Here is a 7,254-nt window from a genome sequence, read left to right on the forward strand (position 1 = left end):
TGAGGGTGGGATAACTGGAGATTGAACCCAGAGCCTTTGCACTGAGCTACAGCCCCAGTCCTTTTTTATCTTCTATTTTGAGACAGGATCTCATTAAATCACTAAATCAACCAGGTTGGAATTGAATTTGTGAACCTCCTGCCTCAGCCTCCCAAAGCCGTCTGTTTTGTTTTGTTTTCTGGTACTGGGAACTGCGCTTACCAGGCAAGTGCTTTTGCCGCTGAGCTATATCCCCAGCCCTCAGCCTCTCAAAGAACTGCAGTTCCAGGCATGCACCCCTGCATGACCCATAAACATCTCTGCAGAAGCGTCTTTTCAGAGGGAGGTGTAAGGAGCAGCCACACAAGGCCTGCCTGCCTGTGCTGGTAAGGAGCACACCCACGGGTGCTGCAGTGTGTGTAGAGCCTTAGAAAGTCACAGTGCCAGAGAGAGAAGCACCCAAGACCTCACTGTCTCGCTATGGGCTCCAGGTTGGGGGTGTCACATGCCGCATGCCACATGCTCAGGTGGCCCCTGTGTCCGCAGAGCCCAGGGGTGAAGTCCCATGGGAGCCTGTCCGCCGCTGCTGGGGCCTGCGGTCTTACAGCCACCTGAGTCCTGTGGGGATGGCCCAGGGCTGGGAGGGTGAAGAAAGAAAGCGGAAGTGAGGGGGCAGGGGCCCTTGGTCTGCTCCTCCCATGCTGGTGCACACGGATCACGCTGCACTGAGCCTCCACGTGGCTGGGCACCAATGTGTCCCTAAACCGAAGCCTGGAAGTTCCTGGACAGTGTCCTGGGGGACACTCAGCGATCTGGGAACAATGGGTGGACCACGGTGATGGTGGGTTTCATTCCTGTGCCCCCGCCTGGCATGCTGCCCCCACTCCAGCTCTCCATAGCCAGCCACACCGCAACACTACCAGCTCTTTCCCACCTGCCATCAGAGCCAAGAGCTCATTGCAGTAGGAGTACTTGCCTTTGTATCAGTCAGCTTTCCCATCACTGGGACACAATAATCTGACACCAGCAGCTTGGAGGAGGAGAGATTTATTTTGGTTCACGGTTTCAGAAGGTTCAGTCCATGGTCCGCTGGCTCCCAGGCAGGAGCATCATGGCGGAAGGGCACAGCGGAGCAGAGCTACTTAGTTTGCAGTGGCTGGGAAGCAGAGCACAGAGGACGAGAGCCAGAGAGGAAGGGGCCTCCAAAGTCACCCCCTGGGCCCACTTAGACATGCCCAGGAGTGCTCCACCAGTCCCCAGGGAGACCCCAAAGCTTATGCACACCCTAAGGGGACCAATCCCAGAGCTCAGCACACAGCGGGACTCAGCAAATGCCCAGCGTGAACATGAAGTGTAAGCAGCATGCGTGACGGTGAGAGGTCACCTGGGATCCGTACTTCCCATGCAGGGCCCCAGCAGGGGAGCCACAGAGTGGGCACACGGTGATCCCAGGAGCTGGCTCCTCAGGAACCACGCAGCAAAGGCAGGCCTCGGGCTGTGTTTCAGTCTTCCTCTGGTCCCACATGTTGCTCATACAGATGCACGTGCTCACACATAAGCACTTGGGTGCTTGCACCCCACATGAAAATAGAAGCGAGAGCTGCGAGCCAACCTAGCTCGTGGCTGAGTGAGCAGAGCCCACTTGCTTTCTGTACACAATTTCAAACCAGAAGCTGGAGCCAGACCGGCCAGCAAGCAGGAGCCCTTGAAGCTCCGATACTCGGCCCTCAGCTGGGGCACACGCATGTGCACACGCATGCAAGCCCAGGTGGTCGCTCACGTGCCTGTGCCCGCTGAGGGTGGGGCCCAGCAGGGAAGGCAGGAAGCAAGCCGCCGGGGCTGGGGCTGAGGGGGAAAGAGGGAAGGAGAGCATGCAGGAAGCTGAGGTGGCTGCGGAGGCGTGTGAACCTCAGTCAGCAGCGGCCGCCCGAGGACCAAGTCCCTGAGGACGTCAGAGTACAGCAGGCCACAAGCAGCACCTGTAGGGGGGGACGGCAGCCGTTGCCCTGCTGTGCACTGGTTGCTTGTCTGGCCCTGCGCCCATTGTGGTCAGCTCCAGGCAGGCTGACACAGTAGGGAGTGGGTGCAGGGCTTCCTGGAGGCCTAGAGCCAGCCAGGTCCAGGGCGCCACGCAGAAAGCAGTGGTAGCCGGTGAGGGGTCCCGGGCGCTGAGCCAGGACATTTGGGGTCTGGGGCGCTGTCCGGGGTGCTGACCGCGCTCACATTCCCTGGCCGCGGACCACCTGGCGCTGAGGCTCCCTTCTGTGGCTGAAGCCAGGCTGGAGGGCATGGCGTGCAGGCGCAACAGTCTCTTCACTGCCGCCTTGTCTCTGCCCCCCTCGTGGCACGGGGGGAGGGGGCTCCGCAGCCCTCTTCTGGCCACGCCAGTCCCTGTGATGATCGCGTCGTCTCCTGGTGGTGACTCACGCACAGTTGAGAGCAAGCCAGCAAGTTCCACGCACGTGGGCAGCCCGCCCCTCAGCCACGCCAAGTTTCTGCACTGGCGCCAAAGTACCGTGAGCTGGGCTTGGGGGTGATGGAGGGGGCTGGGACAGAGGCCAGGGCCATAGGGACCCGGGGATCTCCCCAACCCAACCCCAGTGCAGAGTCGGAGCTGGATCACAGTTTGTCACACCTGGAAGGGCAGCAAGAAGGGAAATAAGGTTGGGGAAAAGAGGGAGGGGGCCGGGGGGAGGAGAGGGAGCTCGAGGAGAGGAAGTGGACAGGAGGGGGAAGAGAAGCGAGAAGGACGAGTGGGAAGGGGCTGGAGGACCCGCCAAGCAGGGGCAGGATGGCTCTGAGGTCACAGCACTGCCCTCCCTGGCTGTCGGTGCCCTGGGGGAAACATGTGTCCCTCCCCACCGCGTGTCTGCTTCTGTGCTTTGGAACTTAGTCACCATGGGATTTAGTCACCACCAAGTCCGTCGGCACCCAGTGGGCAGGACGAGGACAGGGAAGGCAGCTGGAGGCCGCTGGTGGCAGGAAGCTTCCGGTCATTTCCACCCTGGTGGCAGCCCTTGTCCTGTGCCCAGCCCACCTGCAGCTCTGCCCACCTCACCCTTCCTTAGGCTCTTTGTGGGTCTCCCTGGGGCAGCGCCACAGGGCTGCACACGACCGTGGCCGGGGCAACAGCGGCTCGGACATGGCCTTTAACATCTGACGTAGCCTTCTCAGGCATCATTTCCTCATCTGTAAAGTGGGGCTTTTTACTGGGGAGTTCCTCAGAGGGGAAGGAGGCCCCCACGTCTGTGCCAGGGCCACATGAATAAACCCAGGGATGCTGGGGGCCTCATGGCTTCAGCCCTAATGTCCTCGTCCTGCAGAGAGGACAGCTGACCTCTGTCCATCAAGGGCAGCAGCCACCTCCCTCCCAGCCCATCTGAGCCTGGCCAAGTTGCTTTCAAACCCAAGTGAAGTTTGCACCATGGCCACCTCGTCTGAAGCCAGGGCAACAAAGCCCAAGTTGTCCTGGGAAGATGAGACAGCACTGTAGCCCTGTGGGCCAGGCCAGGCCAGAGGGATCTCCTGGACACAGAAGGTGGCTCTGGCAGAAGGGGCTGGAGGGGACCCCAGCCCCTCCCGCATGGGAGTGATAGACTGCAGCGCTGAGGGCGGTGACTTCCAGCCGATCCTGTGGCCTCTAAACGGCTCCAGGGGAGCAGGTCTCCCCCACCCACCAGGCCTAACTGGCACCCAGCACATGCACGGCACTGCGCATGACACGGCAGTCCAAAGGTGCAGCACGGTCCGCCTGTCCCTTGAGGAGCCGAGAGAAGATGCAGACAAGATAAGATCAGACCAGAGCGATCTCCCTTCCCTCCTGTGGGAGGTGATGATCTTATTTTTAAAGACAAGTGGTTTGCATCCAGGACAGCAAGTTCAAGCACTCTCTCACGAGCCAGCTCATTTCCAAAGACACGCATTGCTCTGTGCACCCAAGGAGGAAAATTCAGCACCACCAGAGCCGGAGGTGCCCAGGGCTCTGACTGGAGCGGGTCAGCCACAAGTTGAGCGGGCTGGAGCCACCCGCAGCTAGAGGGGGCAGGAAGGGCCCCACCCTGGAGCCTCCAGAGACAATGTGACCTTGAAGACACTTTGATTTTGGACAGTGTGAGGACTGCAGGGCCAGAAGGTGGGGGCAGTGACCTGGCAAGTGTGGGGGTTTAGTGTCAGCAACCAAGGGATGGTCATCTTTTTTCTTCTCTGAAATGTTCAAGGAAGACTCCCAGCTCTCTACCAAAAATAGCATTTGGCCCCAACAATGATTTACTGAATGTTACAGTTTCTACCTAGATGTCCCCCCAAAGCCTCCTGCACTCACAGGCAGGAGCTGGGAAGGTGATGGATTATGGGGTTCAGAGCGGACCGCTGTTAGGAGGCGGGGCCTGGTGGGAAGAGGCGGTCCGGGGGCGGGCCCTGGAAGGGTTCATCCCCCTCCCGGTCCCTGCCTTCCCTCTCAGCTTCCTGTTTCGCATGCTGTGAGCAGCTCTGTCAGCCAGAGCCCTCTGCCCCGCCCTCCTACCTTGGAGCCGGCCGACTATGGACTGAAACTTCTACACACTGTGAGCCAAGTAACCCTTTCTCCTCAGAACTGTGGATGTTGAGTACTGTGTCTCAGCAATGAGAAAATGCCTAAGACACTGGGCAGCCGCCATGAGCCGGCTGGGGACAGGAGGAGGAGGTGCAGGAGGTGTGGCCAGGCAAGGACACAGGGAGGGGCAGGGAGAAGGGGCGCAGAGGAGGTGGGGGGGTCCCAGGGACCCAGGAAAGGGAGGGGGACCCTGGGGTGCTGGGGTTGGGGAGTGGGATGAGAAGGCAGGGGGTGAGCACAGAGGCTGCTTCCCCAAACGGTGGTGGCAGAGGAGCCCAGGCGCAGCCCCTGTTCAAGCTTAGATCTAACACACCCCCGAGGTCTCAGTGGGTGGAAGGCGACTGGATCACGGGGTGCCGTGCTCACCAGTGATTCGTCCATGGACGCCTTCGGGGCTGACTGAGCTGTGTGAGGTGGGGCCTGGCTGGAGGTGGTCCCTGGAGCTGTGACCTAGACGGGGGTGTCCTTGTCCCCAGCGCCTCCCTTCTCACTCTGCTTCCTGGCTGCCCTGAGGTGAGCCGCTCTCCTCCGCCAGGCCCTTGCTGTCTCTGCTTTGGAGGCAGCAGACCACAGGCTCAGTTCCCCTAACCCACGGGTCAAAATTAACCCATCCCCCTCTGGGCTGTGGGTGTCAGGTATCTTGTCCCAGTGGTAAAAAGTGTCTGAGACGGCCGGTCTGGGTGGCTGCCATGACTTAGCTGTGCCGACACACTGGAGGGGCCAGGAGCTGTGCCTTCACACATACACAGGGCCACACAGGAGATCATGCGGGCCATGGTGTGGCTGCACCTGGTACCTGTCCCGCCATGGTGGCAGCTGTGGTGATGGGAGTCCTGCGTGCCTATAGACCAGGAGGGACCGTCCGGAGGTGCTGGGGGAGCAGGACCTTCCATCTCCCCAGGGGCCTGGAGATGTGCAGTCCAAGACTGGAAAGACATCCCCCAGGAGCCAAAATCACCAGCGCCTTATAAAAGGAACTCAGGAACCTGACCCTATAAGCTATTTCTAAACTCTGGGGCTCACCTCTGATGAAAGCTGATCCTCCCCTAAAGCCTGGAAATCCCCCAAGGTATGGACCCTGCTCAGGGCCCAGATTGGCCACTGGCTGCCACGCAGGGCAAATCGAGATACCACTGCCAGGACTGGAAACAGAATTGGTCATAGCAACACACCGCCCCCTGAGGCTGGCGCACGAGCAGGACAACCCGACCGGTGCTGCCGGGCTGAGCTCCAGCGTCCTCCCAGGACTCCGTCCCACTAGTGCACGCCATAGCCCAGGACGCAAGCCAACACAGCTTGGCCCGCAAAGAACCAGGAGAAACTCAGCTCACGCTGGAAAAGACAAGCGGCAGCTGCCAACGCCAGAGGGCACCAGTGCTGGCAGATCTGACAGGAAGTTACAGCGAGGGCCGTACTGTAAAAGCATCCAAAGAGAAACAGTGAGCACTGTTGAAACAAGTGACAGGTCATCTCAGCAAAGAAATGGAAGATGAGAAGAGCCAACTGGAAAATACAGGGCTTTAAAATAGGGTGACGGTTAGAGCTCTCTGTGCAGGCTCCGTAGCAGAGTAGAAACAGCAGAGGGACTCCTGAGTGACATCACAGACAGAGCAATAGAAATTATCCAGTGTGAGCAGCAGAAGAAAGAAGGCTGACACTGAACACAGAGCCAGGGACCTCTCAGGATAAAACTGGAAACTAGGAAGGGACTTCCTCAGCTCGGAGAGGGCTCCAGGCATCCCCGTCCACACAGGGGCCGGACGTGTCCCACAAGGTCAGACAAGACAGATGTTCCCTGTCACCACATCTGCTCAGCATTGGGCTGGGGTCTAGTCAGCCCGTTAGGCAAGAGAAGGAGATAAAAGACACGTAGACTGCAAAGGACACAGAAAATCTCTCTTCATTTTCAAGTGACACAGTGTTATACACAGAAAATCCTGAAGAATCCATAAAAACGAAAAACTCTATTAGAGCTACTAAGTAAGCTGAACAGAAGATGAATATACGCACTGAAACCCCCTTGGAGGGTTCGGGTCTCCCACCTGGCAGTATGGCACACGGATGCAAAACAAAGACAAAGAGAGAAAGTTCTGCAGACGAGGAGCTCTGGGATGACCAGTGCTGTCTGTGGAACAAAGGTACATGTGTCCAAAAGCTCATGGCTTTCATTGGTATCAATCAGGGAGCGGGGTGGGGGTCACTGCAGAGTGCTAGGGAAGAGAAACTTTGCAGGTGTTGCCTGTAAAGAGAAACGGCAATTTTGTGCCAGGCTTAGAGGCTCTCCAATTAGCAGTGCAACAGATAGCTTGATGTATGCGAGGCTGGCACCTTTACTGCCGGGAAGGTATAATTATTTTTGAGTCCCATGGCCTCAGCTGAGATGTTTTCTCATGTCTTCGCCCTGGAATCTCACGGGCTCTCGCTTGAGGGTCCATTCCAGCCATCAGCGGCGGGAGAGGTGCAGATCGCCCCGCCCCTGTGCTGCAGTGAGACACACTGGCATCTTGGCTGGACTCAGTCACATTCTTTTGGCCAATGAAGGGAACATCTGCTTCAATATAGCCAGCTCTGCATATCCCAGTGAATAGGGTTGAAGTAAAGGTCAGGTAAAAGTCGAGGCAAGAGGCTTTGTTTCTCAGGAGAGCGAGGTTTGGTGGTCTCCCACATATACGGAAGTCAGCGGT

The sequence above is a fragment of the Chinchilla lanigera genome, unplaced genomic scaffold (assembly GCF_000276665.1).
Source record: "Chinchilla lanigera isolate Chin_1 unplaced genomic scaffold, ChiLan1.0 scaffold00113, whole genome shotgun sequence".
In the NCBI taxonomy this organism is placed as follows: Eukaryota; Metazoa; Chordata; class Mammalia; order Rodentia; family Chinchillidae; genus Chinchilla; species Chinchilla lanigera.